The sequence below is a fragment of the Danio rerio genome, chromosome 21 (assembly GCF_049306965.1).
Source record: "Danio rerio strain Tuebingen ecotype United States chromosome 21, GRCz12tu, whole genome shotgun sequence".
NCBI lineage: Eukaryota > Metazoa > Chordata > Actinopteri > Cypriniformes > Danionidae > Danio > Danio rerio.
Genome location: NC_133196.1, coordinates 47,971,645 through 47,998,119, shown reverse-complemented (window position 1 = coordinate 47,998,119; position 26,475 = coordinate 47,971,645). Strand labels below are relative to the sequence as shown.

Here is a 26,475-nt window from a genome sequence, read left to right as displayed (position 1 = left end):
AATGATGTTGACCGCAGCTTTCTGTCGATAACCACACCCTTTAAAAGGGTGCCATATGGCAGTGGAGGCACAAGCCTGATAAATGTGACCTGTACCGTACCGAACTGTATAAATCGTTGTTCTTAACTATACAATTTTGTACAGCTGGCTCATTTTCACATCATTTTTTACTTCACGTGATCCCTAAAGAGATCTGGAAAATCTTTTATTCGTGCTCTCCAAAGGTAAACAGGTCTTTGTGAAGTCTCGCTGGTCTGTATGGGGGCTGTGGGACACAAAGGCTTCTTCTCTTGTTTGGGGTTGTTTTGAGCTCAGTTTTCACGCCGTGACTTTCACACTTCAGCGAGGATGCATGGGAAGCCGAGAAACTTGCTGATGGAGCTGCTGGTGGCTCTAAGGGCCAAACAAAACTAATGCCCCCCTTTATCTGAAAGTGGCTAGCAGTATGGCAGACCGGCATGTTGCATGTTACAGGAAAGAAAATATGGATGCGCATTAAATGCAATCTGTGATGTTAAAACTTCAGTACATGGATGTGATTTTTTATTTACTGCCATGTGAACTGCAATAATTTAGGCTAATGCTAATGGACATTTTTATACAAAGTCCAGTGTTTTGATACAAAATCCAGAGTAAATTTGTAATTGAAGATGAATAAGACTTTCAGATTATTAAAACTTTTTATATATTATGATCAGTGGTGGAAAGAGTAATGAAAAATTCTTTGGAAATAAAGTAGATTACAGATTACAAACGACCCTATTTAAAATGAAATAAGTAGTGTACAATTACTTTATAAAAGTAAAGCAACTGATTACATCGGATTACTTTTTAGTTAGTTAAGTGGCTAATTCGTGCGAATTCATACAAGTTCAGTCGTACGAAAATGTAAGATTTCAAAAAGGTGGCGTGACACCCAACCCCACCCCTAACCATCACAGTCATTGGGTGATGAACAAATCGTTCTAAATTGTACGAATTAGATATTACAAATTCATACGAATCAACCACTAAATCAAAAAGTTTCAAATTGTCGTGAGATTGTGTTGGCTAGTAGCATCACTACTTGTAGCATCACTACCTGCAACTGGTAGACGTGCTGCGCCGCAATCAAACCGGAAAACCAATCAAAAGTATTAGAATAGCAGCGCTATATTAAATGGCCTTAGCAGAAGGCATCGTGCATATCAAAAACAGGCTAAGCAACAGATCAATAGTATTCAACATATTTACATGTAACCCCATTTGTAATCTTTAAAATTTTCATAAGTAACTAATTTAAATAAATTTTTCTCAAGAACTGCAACGAATCACTGTTACTTTTATTTTGTGATTAAATAACATAACGCCGTTACATTCTTAGTAACTGTAACGAATTACTGTTACTTTTATTTTGTAATTTAATTGCGTAACGCCGTTAAATTCTCAGTAACTGTAACCAATCACTGTTACTTTTATTTTGTGATTAAATAACATAACGCCGTTACATTCTTAGTAACTGTAACGAATTACTGTTACTTTTATTTTGTAATTTAATTGCGTAACGCCGTTAAATTCTCAGTAACTGTAACCAATCACTGTTACTTTTATTTTGTAATTAAATTCCGTAACGCCATTACATTCTCAGTAACTGTAACGAATCACTGTTACTTTTATTTTGTAATTAAATTATGTAACACTGTTAAATTCTCAGTAACTGTAACGAATCACTGTTACTTTTATTTTGTAATTAAATTCCGTAACGCCATTACATTCTCAGTAACTGTAACGAATCACTGTTACTTTTATTTTGTAATTAAATTATGTAACACTGTTAAATTCTCAGTAACTGTAACGAATCACTGTTACTTTTATTTTGTAATTAAATTATGTAACACTGTTAAATTCTCAGTAACTGTAACGAATCACTGTTACTTTTATTTTGTAATTAAATTACGTATCGCCGTTTCATTCTCAGTAACTGTAACGAATCACTGTTACTTTTATTTTGTAATTAAATTCCGCAACGCCTTTACATTTTCAGTAACTGTAACAAATTACTGTTACTTTTATTTTGTAAATAAATTCCGTAACGCCGTTACATTCTCATTAACTGTAACAAATCACGGTTACTTTTATTTTGTAATTACATTATGTAACGCCGTTACATGTAACTAGTTACTCCCCAACACAGGTTGTTTTAGAGGTCAAAACAGCATCATAGTGTTGATGTCAAAAAGACGTCAAGGTCAAACTGAGCATTTTTGACGTTTTTTGATGCCGATTTCACATCAGGGGTATATTTTAAGATACAGCATTATTTATTTCTTTGAATTCGACCACTGTCCCTCTTTCTTTCCTCTTTCTCATGTGTGTGTTTTCCCCTCACCCCTGCCCTACAGCTCCACATCCGCTTGCTGTCGTGTTTATTGCTGCTTATTCAGGTGGAGTGTCAGGATTGTAGTCCACGGTTTAACCTGAGGCGCATAATTACAGCTTTTGATGGGGAAGCAGCAGATCTGAGATCAGTTTGCGCCGTTGCTCTCCGTGTGATTGATGACCCAGCTGGATGTGGAAACAGCGTCGTCCAGAAAAACACACATCAGGGGATCAGAAGGAAAGGGAATGTCGCCGTTTGACTCCTGGCGCTTTTCTTTAGTGTGCAAAAGTTTTGGCGCTCTTGCAAATCACAAGTCGCAATTTGTTTCAGACTGGCCACACACTGAAAAAGAAATGCACTTGCTAATTAGGCTTTTTAGTAGTGTTTCTAGTCCAAATATCTACATATTCCTAAATCAAGAAAATCTAGATGAGTAAAAAACATAATACTAACATTCATTCATTCATTTTTGGCTTGAACCCTTTATTAATCTGGGGTCGCCACAGTGGAATGAACCGCCAACTTATCCTTTTACGCAGCGGATGCCTTTCCAGCTGCAACCCATCACTGGGAATCATCCATACACTTCCATTCAAACACATACACTACGGACAATTTAGCCTACCCAATTCCCCTGTAGCGCATGTGTTTGGACGGTGGGGAAAACTCTAACATGCAAACTCCATACAGAAACGCCAGCTGACCAAGCGGAGACTCAAACCAGCAACCTTCTTGCTGCGAGGAGATCGTGCTACCTATTGCGCCACCGTGATGCCCATAACAATAATAATACATTTGATTTAAAGACGCCTCTCTGGCAACTCAAGGACACCGTACTATAAAACAAGAGCAATAAAACAACAATAGAATTCTATTTAAAAAAATTAAAGTTTTGTTTTCAGGAATAATGATTCAATATTAACTGGGTTTTTCCATAAAACAAGCAAACCTATCTTGAAATAAGATTATTTTGCTCACCCTAAGCAAAATTTTCCGCTCAAGTTGGATTATTTGACGTTGTACTGTAGATCGGGATGATAGATAGATATTCATCTGTACGGGATGAGAATCAACACTTCCAAGTCCGATGCCATGGTGCTCCACCCGAAAAAAGGTGGTTTGCCCTCTCCAGGTTGGAGGAAAGTCCTTACCCAAGGTGGAGGAGTTCAAGTATCTCTGGGTTTTGTTGACGAGTGAGAGAAGGATAGAGCTTGACACTGACAGGCGGATCGGTGTAGCGGCAGCAGTAATGCGGTCTATGTATTGGTCCGTTGTGGTAAAGATAGAGCTGAGCCAAAAGGCAAAGCTTTTAGTTTACCGGGCAATCTACATTCCTACTCTCACCTATGCTCATGAGCTTTGGGTCATGACCGAAAGGACAAGATCTCAGATACAATCGGCGGAAATGAGTTTCCTTCGTAGGGTGGCAGGCTGCACCCTTCTAAACAGGGTTAGGAGCTCTGTCACCCGGGAGCAGCTCGGAGTAGAGCCGCTGCTCCTGCACATCGAGAGAAGTCAGCTGAGGTGGCTTGGGCCTCTGTTGCAGATGCCTCCAGGACACCTACCTAGGGAGGTGTTCCAGGCATGTCCCCCCTAGGAGGAGGCCTCGGGGAAGACCCGGGACACACTGGAGGGACTATATTTCTCAGCTGGCCTGGGAAAGCCTCGGGAGGAGCTGAAGGAAGAGTCTCGGGAGAGGGAAGTCTGGGGTTCTCTCCTAAGACTGCTGCCCACGCGACCCGGCCCCGGATAGGCGGATGAAAATGATGAGGATGATGATGTACGGTCGATCCGATTGATGCAGGTTCTTTAGCCACAAACAACTTTTTTCACGTATTTCACGTGGCAATATATCACCACCATTTACACATTTGCATTGACTCTGTATGTCATTTATTTGCACAAATACGTATTTTCGTGTTTACTTTGAACCGAAATGCAGAGCACCTGAGGGGTATTGCACAAAAGTAAGACAAGGGATTAAGCTGGGACTTTGGAGCTATCCTGGTTGAATTTAGCCTTGACCCAGGCCCCGTTTACACTAATACATTTTAGTTTTAAAACAGCGTTTTAGGATAAAAATGATCCACGTCCACACTGGTGTTACACCACAGCTCTCCATCCACACTATACCACTGAAAACGCACATCACGTGACCACACACACACTGAAGCCTATGCGCCCGTCTGAGCTCCAGGCAGTCAGCGGGTGCTTCGAGCACAAAACCCCAGGTGAGAGCTCTGCACGTCGGATGGTTCATCAAGGATCTACCGCTGGATCTAATCTCGCTATATTTGTTAAACGTGATATTTAATTCATCTTGTAATCATTTTTATTCTGTTTGACGTAATCTTAAAACACGAAGAAAGGCGGGACATAGTGTAGCTCCTCCCTTTTAAAAAAAAACAGCCAATAGCTTTTAGTTTTGATTACAGCTCTGCCAGTGAGAGGTTGAGCTCAAGAGCACCAACTGAGAAGAAGGGGGTGGGGCATGTCAGATACTAGAGAGCATCTGATTGGCCAGATGATTTGATGAGTAGCTGAAGAACGAGTATGTATAAAACGTTGATTCATTTAGGTGTAAGAGACAAACTGCAGGCTTTACATGTTAATATCCGGTTTTATATCTCCTAAACGCAAATTTTGTCACTGTTTTGGAGCACACTAGCTTTTAAATCTATCTTAAATACTAACAACACTGATTTTACCATCTAAAAAACTGTCTTTTAATTTCATGGGACCTTTAAAGTAAAGTATCGAATCTCTTTTTACAGTCTAGTGTTTTATTTCTTGGTTTAGTTCAGCATCTGTGCTGCGGTTTATCAGGTGACTTTGCTTTTAAGCTTTTGCACAGACGGACACAAGTCTGCGAGTCTTCTGTCTCCACACTCCCACACACACTCATTGCCCACTTGATCAGATGGCAAATATGCAGAAGCGGAAGTACAGGAACAGTCTATCAGCATGTTATCTGAGCTCCTGTTTACTCGGCCCGCTCTTATCTGTCACATGAGGTCCGCTCAGTCACACACACACGCATGTCATTGAATGCTGGGACAGATGTGAGGCTCAACTGTGAGAGTGTGTCTGAGCCTCGAACATTATCAGGAAGGCTATTCCAGAGTTCAGGAGCCATAAATGAGAAGGCTCGACCTCCTTTAGTGGACTTTGCTATTCTAGGTACTACCAGAAGCCTTGAGTTTTGAGATCTTAAAGAGCGAGTTGGATTGTAGCGAGACAGAAGGTTGGTTAGATAAACAGGAGCTCGATTATTTAGAGCTTTATAGGTGAGAAGCAATATTTTAAATTTAATACAAAACTTAACAGACAGCCAGTGCAAGGAGAATACAATTGGGCTGATATGATCATATTTTATAGACCTGGTAAGAACTCTGGCAGCTGCATTTTGTACTAGCTTAAGTTTGTTAATAGAGGATGCTGGGCAGCCAGCGAACAGAGCATTACAGTAATCCAGTCTAGAAGTCATAAAAGCATGGACTAGCTTTTCTGCATCTGAGATGGATAACATACTTCCAAGTTACTTTCATAACTTAGCAATATTTCTCAGATGAAAGAAGGTAGTTTTTGTGACATGGGAGATATGATTTTCAAAAGTTAAATTGCTGTCTAATATGACACCCAGATCTTTAAATCCGCACACAGCAGGCACACAACATCATAAGACGGTAATATTAGGTTAAATTTAAGTATTGAAGTCAGGTGACCCAAATTTATTGTCCAGCCAGGATAACGTTATTTTGTCGCCCGAAAACAACGTCAAATTACATTAATAAATGGTGTATTTTAGGCTGTTTGAAAATGACCAAAATCCAATGTCTGATAGACGTCATAGTGGTAACGTCCACGCAATGTCAAGGTGTAACATGATTAGACGTTGATATTAGATTGGATTGATTTAGGAATGAAAAATTGGGAAGCAGATCTGTCGAAATAATCATTATATTTACTATTATCTATATGTGTGTGTGTGTTTGTGTTTACGTGCTTAATAAACCCTATTTATAAAGGGCAGAAGTTTGCTGAATGAGCATTTAGAGCGACCCAACAATTGTGATTGAGGGAAACGGGCTGGACGTCCCATCACTAAACACTTGCTGATTCATAATCTGCATTTTTATTTGCCCAGTTTGAAATGTTTGGATTAGATCAATTCTTGACCTCATCGCTCAGCTTCCGGGTCCTTCATTAAAGACGCTGAAACATCTGGAGTCTCGTCCTCGTTGTGTCTTGAACAAAGACATGTTCAGACTGTGTTAGTCTGCAGGCCGCTGAGCTGATCTCCAATGAAAAACAGACCTGCTGGCAAATCAAAACATCCTTTCCAGAATTAAACATATTACCACAGGAATAAACAATCCGCTCCGATGACCAGGGATTGCTGTCTGCACTCGGCATGCTGATCGAAAGAAACGATATCACTAGCACTGTGAACACATCTCGCTTTTATATTTGCAGAAGTAGAGGACCTGAAGGAGAACAGGCAGTACAGAGGGAGCAGAGAGAGTCTAAAACATTGGTGTGTAACACTATAAATTAATAAAATACAGTAGTTTACTGTAAAATATTAGATTTTATGGTTTCTACCAATTTAACTGTAAAATTCGGTCAATGAAACAGACTAAACTTAGTATAACTTATTAAAATAAGTTACAGCAACATAAAATACTTGTTGTATTCAGTTTTTGTGATAAAATCTTTGCATAGTTTACAGTAAAATGTTTTATTTTTTAATGGTATCTATAGTTTTTTTACTCACAAATCTGGCAACCAAACTGACTAAAATATTAAATTAAACTTTGTATAACTTATTAAAATAAGTCAAAGCATCATCAAAATAATTGTTGTCTTTACTTTTTATCATAACATTTTTACAGTGTAATTTACTGTAAAATGTAATTTTTTTTAATGGTTTTAACGCATTTTTCACAGATTTTTTACCATTTTTTTTATTGTGAACACATCTCACTTTTATATTTCCTGAAGATAAGGACCTGGAGGAGAACTGGGAGGACATATTTAATTAAACTTTGTATAACTTTATAAATTAAGTCAAAGCAACATAAAAAATAATTGTTTTTACTTTTTATCATAACATTTTTTACAGTGGATTTTACATTAAAAGTTTTATTTTTTAACTGTTTACCGCTTTTTTTCACAGATTTTTTTACCATTTTTTAATCATATTTTTCATCGTGAACACATCTCGCTTTTATATTTCCTGAAGAGAAGGACCTGGAGGAGAACCGGGAGGACAGAGGGGGCAGAGAGTGTCTAAAACACTGGTGTATAACACTATAAATTAATGAAATACAGTAGCTTACTGTAAAATTTCCTTTTTAAGGGTTTCTACAGCTTTACCAAAAAATTCTGGCAACCAAACTGACTAAAAATGTTAAGTTAGACTTTGTATAACCTATCAAAATAAGTTAAAGCAACATAAAAAATATTTGCTGTCTTCAATTTTTGTGATAAAATCTTTGTATAGTTTACAGTAAAAGGTTGTATTTTTGATGGTATCCACCGCTTTTTTTAACAGAAAATTCTAGCAACCAAACTTACAAAAATATTAAATTAAACTTTGTATTATTTTTTTAATTAGGTCAAAGCAACATAAAAATAATTGTTGTCTTTACCTTTTATCATACATTTTATACAGTGGAGTTTTATTTTTTAATGTTTTTTTTTTTTACAGTTTTTCTTTTACCACTTTTTTCCATCGTGGACACATCTCGCTCTTTCATATTTGCAGAAGAAGAGGACCTGAAGGAGAACAGGGAGGACAGAGGGAGCAGAGAGAGTCTAAAACATTGGTGTGTGACACTATAAATTAATAAAATACAGTAGTTTACTGTAAAATATTAGATTTTCAGGGTTTCTACAACTTTAACTAAAATTCTGGCAGCTTATCAAAATAAGTTAAAGCAGCATAAAAATATTTGTTGTCATAACACTTTTTACGGTGTAGTTTACTGTAATTGTTTGGTGTTTTGATAGTTTTTACCGCTTTTTTTTACGGTAAACCTTCTGGATTTTTAAATGTTGTGATTGGATATATACCTCAGTCATGTGACAGAAATGGTATGACTCTTTCTGTTTTTCATGATTTCTACCGTTTTTTTATCGTGAAATTATGCCAAGGACAGGGAGAGTAAAAGATTGTTGAAAACACTATAAATTAATGAAATACGAAAGTTTACCGTAAACCTGGGATATTTTTGTTTTTGTTTCCACAACTTTTTAAACAGCAAAATTGCACATCTTACTTTTTTATTTCTAGAGGAAGAGGACCCGAAGGAGAGCAGGAACGACAGCTAGACTAAAACGTTGGTGTAAAACACTATAAATTAATGAAATATGGTAGTTTGCCGTAAACTTTAGGGATTGTTTGATTCTATCAATTTTTGTATTTTTTTTTTTTTTTTTTACAAAATACACCATATATTAATCTATATATATATTTTTTAAGTTATGGCAACCACATTTAGTTTTTATTTATTTTTTACTGTCAATTTTATAAATTTTTTTGAATTTTATTTTTTGCAATGTTGCGATTGGCTGAATGCCTTCCTATGAGAAAAATTGAGCATGTTCCTGAGATGAGCATTGGTTCACCATATGACTTTCCCGTCCCTACAGAAGTGTATAACACTATACTCTAAATAGAAAATACAGTAGTTTACCATTAAAAATATATATTTTATTTATGTTTTCTACTGCTTTTTTAAAAGGTAAAGTTCTGGCAACCCCAGCTGCCATTTTCACTGTACATTTTATGGATTTTTTTTACAATGTTGTGATTGGCTGAACACCTCAATCATGTGACAAATATGTTATGACTTTTTCTATATTTGGAAAATCAGTTTCTAAAGCATAATGACAGGTGATAAAGCTGAATGTTTACAGCCCCAGAATGCAACATATTACAACAGGAATAAACAATCCTGATGGCTCAGTGTTTAGCACTGTGGCCTCACAGCTAGAAGGTTGCAGGTTTGAGTCCCAGTTAGCATTACTGTGTGGAGTTTGCATGTTCCGTGTTGGTGTGGGTTTCCTCCGGGTGCTCCGGTTTCCACCACAGTATAAACACATGCGCTATAGGGGAATTGAATAAACTAAATGTGTGTGAATGCCAGCGTATAGGTGTGTCCCAGTACTGGGTTGTGGCTGGGAGGGCATCCACTGCGTAAAAACATATGTTGGAATAGTTGGCGGTTCATTCCACTGTGGCAACCTCTGAAATAGAGACTAAGCTGAAGGACAATGAATGAATAAACAATCTTAGACGGATTGAAGGCAATGAGCACCGTGAACACATCTCGCCTTTTAATTTCCAGAGGAAGAGGTCCTGAAGGAGCACAGGAAGGACAGAGGAGGCAGAGAGGTTGGGGGTGTCAGCCGTAAGCCCAAACTCTGCATGTTTCCTTTACGAATGACAAGGGCTCGAGTGTAACTATCGGTAAATAAAGAGTGGCTGTAAAATTAACTACAAGACGGGTCCAACAGGAATCCCTGGCGGCACTTCCTGGCTCTCAGAGGCCATAAACAAGCCCTAAACAAGCCAAGCTGGCTCCAGCTCATGTCCTGCGGCTGCAGGCTGAGGTCACGGCGGCCCCTGCTGCTCCACTGGGGGCCCCAACACTGGGACGACACGGAGGAAGCTGTTTATGCCCCCGTCTGAATGTTGACTTGTTAGCGAAAACACAGCAGTGGCTGGCATGAATGTTAGACGTACTTTTCCTTAAAGAGATCATGTGACGTTGCTAACATGAACGTTAATTTGTGTAACGCTTTAGTATAGGGGCCAATTCTCACTATTAGCAAGTGACTTATTACACTCGATGTTTGAAGTTTGTTCTAACTACTTCTTTAAAATGAGCTGACACAACGCAGTTCAATTCGTTTATTTGTGTAGCACATTTTACAATAACAACTGTTTTAAAGCAGCTTTACAAAAGGTTGCATTACAATAAAATATGTTATTACATACAGACATCCACTCACCGGCCACTTTATTAGGTACACCTGTCTACCAGCTCGTCAACGCAAATTTCTAATCACATGGCAGCAACTCAATGCACTTAGGCCGCATTTACACTGCATGGTCCAAGTGACTCAATTACGATTTTTTTCTGTCATGTGGCACAGATCGGATATGGCTTGAATAAATGAATGAAAAAAGCTTTAAAGTTGGAAGTTTAAAAAAATTTCGGAAAAGTTCGAGAAGTTTATGGTGTCAGTGTGAAGAGAGAATATTAGTACAAAACTTGATCCACTTCAGTTTGCATATAGCAAAGGAGTAGGTACATGTGATGCCATCAAGAGTCTGATGCACTTTGTTTTAAATCATTTAGAAGGCCCTGATGCATATGCACTTGTACTGTTCTTTGATTTTAGCTCTGCGTTTAAAGGTTCAGGACACACTGGAGAACTTTTTTTTTTATATTAACAGATTTGTGTGTGTTGGGCATCAGTTAAGACAATGTTAGCACCTGTCAGCTTTAATTGTGGGGGAAACTGGATCATTTTGAGCTTTTGTCAGCTAATTTCAGCTTCCGGGTTTAAAATGATTTTTGGGGCGGGATCAAAATCGGCAACGTAGCGCAGTACTGCAAGTGCAATGATGACGCGTCGGTTTCTCATTATTATTCATAGCCGAGTTTTCTTATCCTATTAGAAGAACTAATTTGCAGAATTTAGCCGTTCATGAAGGCTCATATGCGTTTGTTTCCATGATCCACAGGGTTTGTTGCATGTTTTCCCCCGTGATCTTGTCAGGGCCGATCATACAGCAAAGCTGTGTGTGTGCTGCTAGCATTTTTTTCGGGAGAGCAGCACGAGAATTGGAGAATGGCGGACGCTGTCTTTTATCAGGAGTTCGTTCACATTCAGACACATCGCCGTGCTGCTGTGTTCGCCTAAATCCTCTATATTACCGGCAGGACTAATGGTTAAAACTGAGTAAAACTGCACTGAGTCTGCTGGATACGGGCATTGAGGGAAAATCCTCATTTATAGTGTTTACATGAACACACTTATCTTTATAATGATATAAATTGTGGTTATGTGTATATAAAATTACGAATAACAAGTGTAGCAGGGCACTAAATCAGTTCATTTCTTTGCATTTTAACTTTGTAAAGTATAAACTCATGCGTCTCCTCACGGTTTGTCTCATTTTGTGAGCTAACTGACAACAACAGTTGTTCGCTCACGTTCTCCCCTGCTGGCCACGCCCACTCCTGCCTGATGCTCGCGGAGCTCCGCCCATTAATCATGCATCTTTTGAAAAAATTCTAAAGTAGACTTTAACCGAAAGTGGGGGGTGTCATGACCCTTTAACACAGTTCAACCACATGTTTTAACTAGGAAACTGAAAAACTTAGGAGTAAACTCTACAATTATTCAATGGTATCAATCCTTTTTAACAAATCGAACTCAGGCAGTCAAAGTTAATAATAGTTTGTCGCAAGTCAAATATAGTAGTGCTGGTGTTCCTCAGGGTTGTGTGAGCTCATCACTTTTATTTACTCTATATACTAATGAGTGCTCAAGCAGGCACTCACAGAATCTTAGGCCCCGTTTACACTAATGCAATTTAGTTTGAAAACGCATAAGTTTTGCTACGGTTACGCCAACCGTCCACACTACGCCGGAGTTCTCGAGCGCCGAAAACGGAGCGTTTCGAAAACGCTGGAGAGGCCGTTTTCATTCTGAAACGCTGCTGCTCCGTCTCAGTGTGGATGACGGAGACATCTGAAAACGGAGGCGGGGCTGCAGACATTCGCCTCTCTGATTGGGGCTTTTCCTGAATATTAAGTAGCCTGACACACAGTTCAGTCCTGCATCCTCTCCGTGTAAGTTCAGATTTTGCAAGTTTGATCAAGGCTGCAGTCTCTTCTTCTCAGTTTGATATGGAAAACAGACTATACCGAGGACACGGGTAAATCTTCAAAGGGAACAGTGTACTTTATAACTTCATTCACATCACCCTGGCTTCGTTGTTTCACTTTATCAACAATAAAATGTAAACGTGATTTAAGGAACTGCCTATTTTCATTTTAATATTAGCAACTTAGACAGCAGAAATGTTGAGGCGTCGTGCTGCATATATGAGCGTCATCTTCACTGTGTGCATATTTATAACAAAACGGAGCCGATAACAACTGCCTCCTTTCAATTTCAGTGAAAATACGAAACACACCCTCTCTTTTGCTGAATATCAGTTTTAATAATCGATAATGGCCATTATAAAAGTATAACATACAATAAGTTTATACATTATAGGAAATAAAGGCAAGCGATCAGTCAATATACAGAATAGGCTACGTGGTTACATTAATCATTAACTTATCTTTGCGCTCAGCCAAAACACGTTACCTGAGAACAAGTAATAGATTCCAATGACCAAAGTCAGGGAATATGTCGTTAGATAAAGACAACAAGATGAATGAAATATCCCGTTTAATAAATATAGTGAGATTAGATCCAGCGGGAGATACTTGACGAGAAGTCCGACTAGCAGAGCTCTCATCTGGGTAGATGGGCTGCAGTGCTTGCCCGAGAGTGTGTGTGTGGTCACGTGATGTGTGTTTTCAGCGTTTTGGTGTGGACGGAGAGCAGTTCAGAAACGCTGGGTAAAACGCGAGTGTGGACGCGGATCGTTTTCATTATAAAACGCCGTTTTAAAACTAAAACGCACTAGTGTAAACGGGGCCTTATTTTAAACTATTCAGACGATACGGTAATTTTGAGAAGATACAGAACTTTCCGCTGGAAACGGAACAGATTTAAGAACTCTTTTATTCCAGTGTCAATCAGACTATTGAACACTGAACAATAGTGTGTGTCATTTTTTTTTGTTGACTTCCTCTTTTAAATTGTTATTGTGTCAGAACCTGCTGAAGTGCCGGGTGAGTCTACAGAAAATTTCCCCTTGAGGGACAATAAAGTATACAAACAAACAAACAAAGAAGTATTTGAAAAGGCCACCAACGTTACAAAGCACCTGAAAATGAGACTCTGTGAAGACGATGACGTCATGTGTGTGCATAGTACATGTTTAGGAAAGTGTTTGATTTTAAATATTTATTTATATAGATCATTTATATAGCTAATTTCGACCTGGAAACTGCGACTTTAGACTTAACAAGCAAATAGTAGATATGAGATGCTAAAATCTTAGGCTGATCACACAAGAAAACATAAGTATTTTCCGTGTTTTCAGATTAGTGGCTAATTCGTACGAGTTCAGTCGTACAAAATTGTACGATTTTAAAAAGGAGGCGTGGCACCTAACCCCACCCCTAAAACCAACCGTCACTGGGGGATGAGCAAATCGTACTAAATTTTACGAATTATATCGTACGAATTCATACGAATTAACCACTAAATCCAAAAGTTTTGAATTATCGTGAGATTGCGTTGTAAATTCTAAACCATCTGAATTTGGCCTCTGCTATTCTCAGACACTGGGAATCTCCTTGTGTTTATTATTCTATTGTTTACTGCAGAGTCATTAAAGCCATTTTGAGTGTCTTTAACTTTGGGCTGAGTTTTATGGCACTGGCGTCAGTAGAAATGGCACTTGACAGAGCAGTAGGGGGGAGTGTTGATTGGGGCTTGACCCCTGGGTTCTCCCACCTAACCAACACTAACTAACCCGTCTGCTGCTGGCTCATAATTGAGTGGAGCGGCCGGCAATGCTCACTTGAGTTATGGTCAACTGACAAGACTGTAGACTGAGCTTCATCAAATAACAAACAACCCGGCCCAGAAAAAGAGCTTCTTTCAACAGCCACTCCTGCTGTTTGAACAAAGCAGACCAAGAAGACTAAGATGCCCCAACACACTTCTTGTTTTCCCCAAAACATTTGGTCAGTTGCTTGGTTCAATGATTTAACACACAGCCAAAAGCTGAAGAGTTTTGTTCATGTTTCAGGTTTATGCCCTGTATTAAAAAAAAGAAAGGTCTTTAATCATAATTATATTCAACACAGACTCATTGGAACTACGTGCTTCAGTCGGCATTGGCAAAAACGTGTTGTAATATAGTAAAATAATCACTAGGGGCAGTATGACGATAACAACATTTGTTTCTTTTCACACTAATGATATTTAGAGAGTCATATTATCAACCCAGGTTCATTCTTAAAGCGTAGCCCCGTGGACGTCTCTGGAGACCGCGGAATACGTCTCGGGAGGTATGTATTTTTGCGTTTTTTGTTTTCGTGAATCAGCGAGAGTCCGCTGTTTGCACTTTTTCGCATCTCAAATGTCTCTCAGGAGTGCCGTTCACGCCCGCGCTGTTCTCACGTAAACTCACCAGAGGCTGTCGAACAACCGTCTGTCCGACTGGCTGAATGATTGACTGGGCGACCGGCCAATCAGCTGACCCCCTTCTTCCTTCCCTGAACCCAACCAGTTTTACCTATTGACCTGCTCACCCGCTTACTTCCCTAAACCCAACCAACAATTTACAAAAGTCGTCCAAAAAAAGAAAAGCCCTTGTCTGAGTTTTACCACGTTTTCAGATTTTACCACATTCTCACCGTGTTATGAACTTGTTCACTTTATTTTTTGGATTCTGTTTTTGTCTTACCTGATTTCTGGAACCGCTCCTCCCCAGACTTGAACCCGGTCGTTGTCGTCAACTCCTCTCTGGCGTCTCAAGTCCGCCGACGTACACGACGAGCTAACCCGACAAACTGGTTGCGGCGGGAAAGCCCTCCATGGAGGTAAACGTTCAGCCTATAAGAGCGAAAAGGAACGACGTCATACCGCCCTGTAGCATTCGCTTAGAAAATGAAATGCAACCATACGTACCTCCGGCTACATAACTTGCAGTCTCCAGAAACGTCCACGGGACTACGTTTTCAGAATGAGCCTGAGTTGCATATTATTGATGAACAAAGGACTATTTTTGTGCAGTTCTTTGCGCAACGGCAAATAAACACCACAAAACAACTGAACGCTGTCTGTGATTTGTAATGAAAACGTTTGTGTCATCTATCTATCTCCATATATCAAAATTTCTGGCGTGTTCAGTTTGCTAGTAGCTCACTTTGTATGGTTTTGTGCTCAGGTTCCGATGAAGCGCTCTCCCACAAAATAGATGTAAAATCAAAGTAAAACTATGTGGCTGCAATGAACTTTCTCTAACATCTGCTTCTGAAAACACTATTGGTTGGGTTTAGGGAAGGGTGGTTTGCTAGCTGATCTGTACAATAAGTGTCACCTTCGCTTGTATGTGTACAAGAATGCGTATTTGAAACGCACAACAAAACGTACCCTAATTAACATAGAGTCACAAAAGTGTAGACAGCACACTCTAGTGGATTTGTCAATTGGAACATATGACAAAACGACCCCTAATTATTGTATTTCAGATTCACAATAATGTAAACAGTGTCCTCTAGTGAATTTCTCATTTCTCATAGTGGATTTGTTAACTGAAATGTTCAACAAAACATACCCTAAGTAATGTATTGTGTTACAAACATGTAGAGAGCGCCCTCTAGTGGATTTGTCATCTGAAACGTACAACAAAACGTACCCTAAGTAACGTATTTTAGATTCCCGATAATGTAGACAGCGCCCTCTAGTGAATTTCTCATCTAAAACGTACTACAAAACATACCCTAAATAACGTTTTTCAGTCACGAACATGTAGACAGCACCCTCTAGTGGATTTGTCACCTGGAACATACAACAAAACGTACCCTAAGTAATGTATTTCCGATTCACAACAATGTAGACAACGTCCACTAGTGAATTTAAGTGAATTTAACTAGTGTCATCTAAAAACATACAATATTACATACCCTAAGTAACGTTTTTCAAATTTGCAATAATGTAGACAGCGCCCTCTAGTAGATTTGTCATCAGAAACATACAACAAACGTACCCTACGTGACGTTTTTCAGAGTGGCCAAAGTGTAGACAGCACCTTTTAGAGGATTTTTCATCTGAAACGTGCAACAAAAACGTACCCAAAGTAACGCATTGTAGATTTGCAATAATATAGACAGCGCCCACTAGTGGCTTTGTCATCTGGAATGTACAATAAAACGTAACCGAAGTAACGTATTTCAGATTCGCATGAATGTAAACAGCGCCTGCTAGTGGATTTGTGGTCTGAAACATACAACAAAATGTACCCTAGTTAACGTATTTCAGACTCACAAATGTGTAGACAGAGCTGGCTAGTGGATTTGTCATTTGGAACATACAACGAAACATACCTTAAGTTACGTATTTCAGATTCACAACAATGTAGACAGCGCCCTCTAGTGGGTTTGTCATCTGAAACATACAACAAAACATACCCGAAGTAACATATTTCAGAGTCGCAAACATGTAGACAGCGCCCTCTAGTGGATTTGTCATTTGAAACGTACAATAAAATGAACCCTAAGTAAGGTGTTTCAGAGTCGTAAACATGTAGACAGCGCCCTCTAGTGGATTTTTTGTCATCTGAAACGTACAACATAATGTACCCACTCTTAAATTGATGTGTTGTTTAGTTAGCAAGTTAATAGTCTAATTAAAATATCCGATAATAGTAGACCCTATAACTAAATTCCACAAAAAGTGCATTTTGTCAAATTAATTTTAATGTTAGTAAAGAGTCGTTATATAAAGTGGGTCATTTTGTCACATTCTGTCACATTTGTCACAACTTCTACAGTAACTACAGCTCAGAAACTTTTACAGGTTTAGGTTCAGAAACTTTCACTGTAATCAGCAGTAAATCCCACTACAAGTCTACACTCAGACACAAGAGTCTTCCTTCAAATCTCCTGCTCCCGAAAGATTCCACCTCCATCTTTTTTTCCCCCTGCAGTTGTTTTCCTAAACACCGGATTTTCGTTTGGAGTTTGGGAGGGAGCGGTGCTGACAGTATTTATAGCCTGCTGTTCTAACCAAAATTATCAGTGTACCACAAAATAACTTCCTCAGTGCTGGCCACAAAATAACAGGATGCCTTCAATTGTGCGTATTTATTAATTTTAGCAAAGGATTGCTCGTTTTATAAATAGCTCCGCTCCAGAGTCGGCTGTACAAACTTCCTTTGCTTCAGTGAGTGTTTGAGAAGCGAAGGACGCTCGTCCTTCCCATGGAGCACAGTGTCGCCTGGCGTCTGGCCTCCATTAGGGCTCCATTTTATCAGGTCAGAGGTGAGAGGTCAGAGGTCGCAGCATGTTAATGGCTGAACTGGGGGGTCTTTCTGCCTGAATGCTCATCAGCACCTTGTACAGGGAACCCCATAACCCAAAGCTCACGGTGTATTACTGCCTGTTCACACTGTTCGCAATAATAAATCGACCAGGAGTCTTATGCAGCTTTTTTATACCTGCAGACCAGGGCTATTCAATTAGTTTGTCATGGGGGCCTTTTCATGAAATGCATTCCTAATGAGGGGCTGGAGAAATATGACTTGCATTATTAGTGATGACACAACATCATATAAGAGCACATATGCTGTATTTTTCCTTAAGACACCCATGCTCATGCTGGTATTTTCTACATTAAAATGTTAAAATATTGTATTTTGAAACTTCATAACATCAGTGCATTGTACAATGTGGCTTTTCTTACAAACGTATTTAAATGTTGCATTTCGAAATACAACAAAATCAGTGTATAGCTCAAGTGGGCTTCTTCTACTTTCAGACATATGTTTTAAACTGCGTAACAATTAGGAATGCAACGAATATAGGTTTTGGTTGTACGGTTATACCCAGATAGCAAAGAATTCTGGCCCAGATTTGGCATAAATCTGGCACAGCAGGCATTCCTGTGGCACTGGCATACAGCATGTGAGCCAAACATGGCCCTGGTTTGGCATAGAGGCACCGTCTTTAAGGCGGCACACAATATTTGGGCCAGATGTTAATAATTGATACGTGGGACAGACGTTAGTATTTGATATGTGGGCCAGATGTTAGTATTTGATACGTGTGCCAGATGTAAAATGTAGTTTTTGGCCCAGATGTTAATAATTGATACTTGGGCCAGATGTTAGTAATTGATATGTGGGTCAGATGTTAATAATTAATACATGGGACAGATGTTATTATTTGATATGTGGGTCAGATGTTAGTATTTGATATGTGGGCCAGATGTAAAATGTAGTATTTGACCCAGATGTTAATAATTGATACGTGGGCCAGATGTTAGTATTTGATATGTGGGCCAGATGTAAAATGTAGTATTTGACCCAGATGTTAATAATTGATACGTGGGCCAGATGTTAGTATTTGATATGTGGGTCAGATGTAAAATGTAGTATTTGGCCCAGATGTTAATAGTTGATATGGGGCCAGATGTTAGTATTTGATATGTGGGACAGACGTTAGTATTTGATATGTGGGCCAGATGTTAGTATTTGATACGTGTGCCAGATGTAAAATGTAGTTTTTGGCCCAGATGTTAATAATTGATACTTGGGCCAGATGTTAGTAATTGATATGTGGGTCAGATGTTAATAATTAATACATGGGACAGATGTTATTATTTGATATGTGGGTCAGATGTTAGTATTTGATATGTGGGCCAGATGTAAAATGTAGTATTTGACCCAGATGTTAATAATTGATACGTGGGCCAGATGTTAGTATTTGATATGTGGGCCAGATGTAAAATGTAGTATTTGACCCAGATGTTAATAATTGATACGTGGGCCAGATGTTAGTATTTGATATGTGGGTCAGATGTAAAATGTAGTATTTGGCCCAGATGTTAATAGTTGATATGGGGCCAGATGTTAGTATTTGATATGTGGGTCAGATGTTAATAATTGATACTTGGGCCAGATGTTAGTATTTGATACTTGGGCCAGATGTTAGTAATTGTTATGTGGGTAAGATGTCAAATGTGAGATTCGGCCCAGATCTTAATAACTGATATTTGGCCCAGATGTTAGTAATTGTTATGTGGCCCAGATGTAAAATGTAGTATTCGACCCAGAAGTTAATAATTGATGTTGGCCATGTAAGTTTGAGTTATTTTGACCCACATTTTTATTTTTTTATTATTTTCAAATAAAGAAAATAATTTAACCAATCAGATCGCCTCGAAAAAAAAAAATACGCCCATAGCACGCCTAAAGCGCAATGATTTATGGACTTATCAATTTCATTGCAGTCGTGACACACCAACTTATCTGGCCCAGTTCAGGCTCAGTTATGAGTTATTAACTTGGCTGAGACTTGGCCCAGATATGGTCCACGTTTGGCCCTTGTCTGGAAGCCAGACTTGGTCCAGTCATGTACCGTAATTCACTGCGGCATGTGGGCCAAGCAAAAGCTGATTGAATGGGCCAGAGCTGGGCCAGAGATATTTCCTATGTGGGTATAGTCTGAGGAATAATCATATCTTTTTAAAGTTGCCAGCAAGAAGGTCGCTGGTTCGAGCCTCAGTTGGGTCAGTTGGCATTTCTGTGTGGAGTTTGCATGTTCTCCCCATGTTGGCGTGGGTTTCCTTCGGGTGCTCCGGTTTCCCCCACAGTTCAAACACATGTGCTATAGGGTAACTGAATAGGCAAAATTGTCTGCGGTGTATGAGTGTGAATAAGTGTGTGGGTGTTTCCCAGTGATGGGTTGCAGCTGGAAGGGCATCCACTGCATAAAACATATGCTGGCTAAGTTGGCAGTTCATTCCGCTGTGGCGACCCCAGATTAATAAAGGCACTAAGCCGAAAAGAAAATGAAGATAGATGTGTGTGGTCGAAGTTTGATGCATTACAAAGTTTGACAATGTTCTCTTGTCTGAGGTCAGCGTACAGTAGCTACAGCTGGTTGGTGGAAGCATCACGCTCTGCTTTTCATCATCTGAGACTGAGCATTGTGTTAAAACAGAAGGAAGAAAAGATCTGCTAAAAGCTCTGGGGAAGTTTATCTTGCAGCCAAACAACTGGAGGGCTTCAAGAACAGCACGTCGAGTGTCCAGCCAAAGCTTAGATCCCAATCCAACTGAGAATCTGCGGAGCCATTAGAAACCCAGGAATCATCAGACGACACTAATACCTGAAAAACTCCACACATGAGCCATGTGCAGAACTGCATTCATTCATTCATTCATTCATTCATTCATACAGCCTCCACATCAAAGCTCCTGAAAGCAAAGAAGGAATGCTCCAGGATTGGCCAGCCCAGTCACCAGATATGAACATTATTGAGCATGGGAGTCCTGCAAGAAGACTTTCTTTGGCATTCCAGATGACTTTATTAATCAGTGATGTGAGTCATGTCAGAGATGTATGGATGTAGTCCTCCAAGCTCATGATGGAGTCAGACACAATATTCATTCTGTCTCCACTGCAGCAGGACTTTATATTCTATACTGGACATTATTTCTGTTCAGTGACAAGATTTTTTGTCTAGGCAAAGTCAGACCTTACTGTCTTAATTAAATCATTAAAAATCAAGGCATGATCATATTTTATTGTGCTCAAATCAGCACAATATTTTTTATTTGTATGTTTTTTAAGGTAAAAAGTAAGGTCTACATTATTAGCCTCATTAAGAATCCTAAATATTTTTCAATTTATTAATAATTAAACATGATTTAAAATTGCACTTTAAGCTGAATACTAGTATTTTTAAAATAAATAATTAAATATTACTCACTGTCATTGTGGTAAGACAAAACAGAGGAGTTATCAAGTTAGTCATACACTAACTGGCCACTTTATTAGGTACATATTACTACTTCCGGGTTGGACCCCATTTTACCCTCAGAACTGCCTTAATCCTTCATGGCGTAGATTCCACAAGCTACTGGAAATATTCCTCAGAGATTTTGCTCCAGATTGACATGATAGCATCACAGTTGCTGCAGATTTGTCGGCTGCACATCCATGATGTGAATCTTCCATTCCACCACATCCCAAAGCTGCTCTATTGGATTGAGATCTGGTGACTGTGGAGGCCATTTGAGTACAGTGAACTCATTGTCATGTTCAAGAAACCAGTCTGAGATGATTCTCGCTTTATGACATGGTGTGTTATCCTGCTGGAAGTAGCCATCAGAAGATGGAGACACTGTGCTCATAAAGGGATGCACATGGTCAGCAACAATACTCAGTACAACTTACTTACTCGGTAAGCTGTGGTGTTGACACCATGCTCAATTGGTACTAATGAACCCAAAGTGTGCTAAGAATTTGTTTTCTTGACAATTCTCTGTAAACCCTAGAGATGGTTGTGAAAATCCCAGTAGATCTGCAGTTTTTGAAATACTCAGAGCAGCCTGTCTGGCACCAATAACCATAACACACTCAGATTAGAAATGAGAAATTTGCGATAATGAGCAGTTGGACAGGTGTACCTAATAAAGTGGCCAGTGAGTGTATATATATTAAGTAAATAGTAATATATATTTATTGAATTTTTTTTTTTTTAAATTACAATTTCACAGAAGAGCTTATCATTTTGACTTCAACTGTATATTGGCTTACATTTCGAAATAAAACAATGTCAAATGTTAAATGTGTTTAATTTCATTCATTATTATTATTATCATTATTATTATTATTATTATATTATTATATTAATATATCATTATTTATTCATATTTATTAATAATTTTACAATTAATATATATATATATATATATATATATATATATATATATATATATATATATATATATATATTTATTTATTTATTTATTTATTTATTTATTATTTTATTTTTTTTCAAATATAATAATTATAATGTTCATTTATATCAGATTTCCATATGGGCTGTAAAAAGGCGCATGTGCTCATGGTTTGAACTTCCAAACATGTTGTACTCTGTCAGCTAAAATATTCAGGTCAAGCAACTGGGCTATTACACAAACTCTTGTCCATACATCTACAACAGCATGTTCACATTTCTGGGAGTGGTGTATGTGTGTGTGTGTGCGAGTGTGTGTGTGTCCTAGCAGTTGCCTGGTTGCACAACCATTTTGAGGCTGGCTGCGTTGGAGCCCTGCACTTGTTAATCCCAGCTCTTTCCTGCTGTCAAGTTAACAAAAACAAACAGATAATTTATCTACGCGGTTGAGCACACGGAACCGGGCTCTGGGGGAGTGGTGCGCGTCACAGTGACCTCATGTTCGGCGAGATGCATTCGTTTGTGTCCCGTTAGTGTTTTATTTATTCTGCAGGAAGAATGTTACTCTGCGGGCCGGGCCGTCCGGGCACAACACATGGGTGAGGAATTCTGTCTAGTCGAAGACGTCGTCCTGCCATCAGAACAGCCTGTTGCTCAAAACAAACTGGACAAACTCTGTCACACACTCGACGCAATAAGGCGCAAGATATTTTTGACATGATGTGTTGCTATTTTCAGACCAGCGCAAAAGTCATTTTGACGTTTTGAACCACGTTGTTAAAATAGTAAATTTATTTGTGTCACTTTGTGGACTCATGGGTGTGCTGGTCTATAAAGGAGGGGTGTTAAGAAGGATTGTTGGTGTGTTGCTATTTTGATGAACTGAAACAGACTGCGGCATTGACCAGCTAAAAGCTGCTCTAAAATCCAGCTCAGAGCGCATTACTTATGCGTCTATGCAGGTTCAAACGCTTACACGCTGTTTAATACACACAGGATGATCAGCAATACACAAATATCTTTACAGATGAATAAAAATGCTATAAAAATTATTATTTACTACATAAATATAAAAACCACTGCCTCCATGCCTTCTTCAGATTATTTTTGAAAATGTGCATTTGTATAATGTTATTATGTATTATATGCAGATTTATATTTGTTTTAATAAACGCAAGTGTGGATTTGTCCTCCTGTGCGATTTTAAAGACTTCTGCATCACCATATGGGGCATAATAACAGGACGTGTGTCTTGATATAACTCAGTTGTTTGACCACACTTTGTTATTATTGTTCATTTATTCCTTTTCTGGAAATTAGAACGGAATTTATTAAATTACAAAAATATACTGTAAAATAACGGATATTAAATGACAGAAATTTACTGTAAAATAACGGATATTAAATTACAAAAATATTCCATAAAATAGCGTATATTAAATTACAGAAATTTACAGTAAAATAACGGATATTTAATTACAGAAATTTACCGTAAAATAACCGATTTTAAATTACAGAAATTTACAGTAAAATAACGGATATTAAATTACAGAAATTTACAGTAAAATAACGGATATTAAATTACAGAAATTTACAGTAAAATAACGGATATTAAATTACAGAAATTTACCGAAAAATAATGGATTTTAAATTACAGAAATAAACCTTTAATATCAGATATTAAATTACAGAGATTTACCGTGAAATAAAAGATTTTAAATTACAGAAATAAACCTTAAATATCAGATATTAAATTACAGAAATTTACAGTAAAATAACGGACATTAAATTACTGAAATTTTAATTTAAGGAAATTTTTGTATTTTAATATCTGATATTTTACAGTTACCCCACCTGCCAGAAATAAACCATAAAACTATGGATTTTTCTTGGAAGTGTGTATGGGTGTGTTTTATTTTTATTATTTTTTATTTATTTATTTATTTTTTTATACAGTGAGGCAGCTCATGCTCCAAACACATTAAAAATAGTTTTGCACAAATAGATTTGCTTCATTTCCTTGTTTAAATACACTATGAACAGCAGCTAATTATTTTCTTTGTTCTCTATTTCCACCTAGGGAACCTCATCCTCAGGCCTCCAGAGATTATGCAGTGTCATTGATGCGATCAAAAACCCGTGAAGAAATGATACCAAGGTATCCATAATCCTGGACCAGGCTGTATCCTGAACAGATGCTGTTGCTCATGGAGGAGCAGAGAGCTTGAGACTGCTTCCTGAAAGACCACCGTGACAAACAAGTCTCCGCATTGATCCTGTGGGCCAGCCTGAACACCAGTCGGTGACCTACTCACACCTGCTGCTTCTCCACGATGGGCCTCCAGCGTTCTCCAGGCTCCGGCATCTAGACTGCAGCTCTGCACAAGAAGTTTGGCCAGAGGAGAAATAGTCGTGCGCAACTGAGCCTGGTTTCTCTTGTTTTTTTTTTTCTCCTTCACTTTCATCAATTGGTGAAGTTTGTTCTTCGCCGCTGTCGCCACTGGCTTGCTTGGTTTTTAGAGTTGCAGATAGATGTATTTGTTCATCATTGTTTGGACTCTCAGCAGTGAAAATTAAACCACACTGAACTGAACTGAACTTCAACTCTGAAAACTGGACTGACATTTACTAGAACTTCTAACGTTAAGCAGCTTTGACACAATCCACATTGTAAAAGCGCTACAGAAACAAGCATGAATACTTTAATAAATCCTCTCAGTGGATAACCTAACGTTTACACCGAATACAGCCTCCTTGACTGTGACCAGATAAGCACCCCATACACCCTTTAGGACCAGACACCCAGCTGTCTTTACAGGGTGACCGTAAACAAGCCTGCCTGGACTCGGATAAGGTTAATTATTTCCCTGTGTTAATTTTACCTCCTCTTTCCTGGGAACAGGGGTCACTCCTGTCCTTTTTTTATTATAATGCCTCCTTGTGCTGGAGTCTGATAAAGAGACGGGACTCTTTGGATTCAGGCACTGCTCAGTCGGGGCCAATAAATCTGAGCTTTAGTGTGGAGGAAATATGATCCATAAAGTGCTAAGTGACGCTGTCTGCTCCTCCTCCGTCGCCCATGGCTCAGTGTGGAGGCATTATTGGGACTCTGCGTGTCCTGCTGTCTGCTAAATGACCTGGCAGCGAGGCGGCGGGGAAGGCCAGAGGTGTTTGGGCCAGGATGAAAATAGATGCTTTAAAAAGACTGTAAAACGTGTCACCTTATGCGAATGAGCTTTCATTTGTGCTACCATTAAAATGCAACCCCAGATTGCGTGCCAGATGAATGCTGCCTTCAACATTTAATGGAATTATGGTAGCGTTTTTTTTTTTTGTTTGTTTTTTTTTTTTTTTATCAAAGCAACGGAGCCTTTTCACATTTGCGGGTTTCTGAGTAGCAGAAGTTGTCATAGTTGGTAAACTTCGATGCAGTGAACAAATCATTTTTTTACAGTCCTATTTGCTGATATAATAAAAGAAAAACTCCATGATGGTATTCGTTCTTTTCGGCTAAGTCCCTTTATTAATCTGAGGTGACCACAGCGGAATGAACCGACAACTTATCCAGCATATGTTTTACACAGCAGAGGCCCTTTTGTTTTTTGTTTTTGTTTTTTGACTTGTGGGGGAAAGCGGAGCACCCGGAGAAAACCCGCGCAAACTCAGGGAGAACATGCAAACTCTACACAGATATGCCAACTGACCCAGCCAGGGCTTGAACCAGCGACCTTTTTGCTGTGAGGCAATTGTGCTACCCACTGCGCCACCGTGCAACCCCACGATCGTGTTATCATGACTTTAAGAAAAAGGAAAAACAATAGTGTGAGACGGATAACGGCAGCCAGAAGAGAGAACCACGTCCATACACTCTACATCAGAAACACCTCACACGAGCGGTAATTTGTTTGTTGTAATTTGATGCAAAGATAATATAATACACACATAAATAGATATAAATATACTTATGTTTTAAAAAAAAAAAAAAGCTAAATATTAAAAGCTTTCAAGGATTTAGGATGCTGATGATAATGCAGGGGTCACCAATCCCAGTCCTGGAGGGCCGGTGTCACTCCATGGTTTAGATCCAACTTGCCTCAACACATCCGCCTGTATGTTACAAATACACCTAGTAAGACCTTGATTGGCTTGTTCAGGTGGGTTTGATTAGGGTTGGAGCCAAAATCTGCAGGACACCGGCTTTCCAAGAACAAGTTTGGACGTTAAACTGAGGTTCTGACTCTCCGTGGTCATTTAAAATCCCGGGATGTCCTTCGAAAAAGAGTAGCGGTTTAACCCTGGCATCCTGGCCAAATCTGCCCACTGGCCTGTCTATCATGGCCTCCTGATCATCCCCATATCATAATTGGCTTCATCAAAATTCTTTGGGTTCATCTTCAATGCCTCCTCCTTCATCTTACCCAAGACATGCTCAATAATGTTCATGTCTGGTGACTGGGCTGGCCAGTCCTGGAGCAGCTTGACCTTCTTTGCTTT

The 26,475-nt window shown here is 38.9% G+C and overlaps 1 long non-coding RNA gene across 3 annotated transcripts; it reads left to right on the top strand.

Annotated features, from left to right (window-relative positions):
* Positions 1-5,389: 5,389 nt before the first annotated feature.
* Positions 5,390-24,718, top strand: LOC141379923 (uncharacterized). 3 transcript variants are annotated; one of them, XR_012396975.1, is made up of 4 exons: positions 5,390-5,434; positions 6,753-6,896; positions 8,130-8,190; positions 24,062-24,718. It is a non-coding gene; the product is annotated as an uncharacterized lncRNA (long non-coding RNA). The 3 variants fall into 3 exon arrangements; XR_012396976.1 differs by lacking the exon at positions 6,753-6,896 and having other exon boundaries at positions 5,390-5,539; XR_012396977.1 differs by lacking the exons at positions 5,390-5,434; positions 6,753-6,896; positions 8,130-8,190 and adding an exon at positions 22,311-22,580.
* The last annotated feature ends 1,757 nt before the right edge of the window (positions 24,719-26,475 follow it).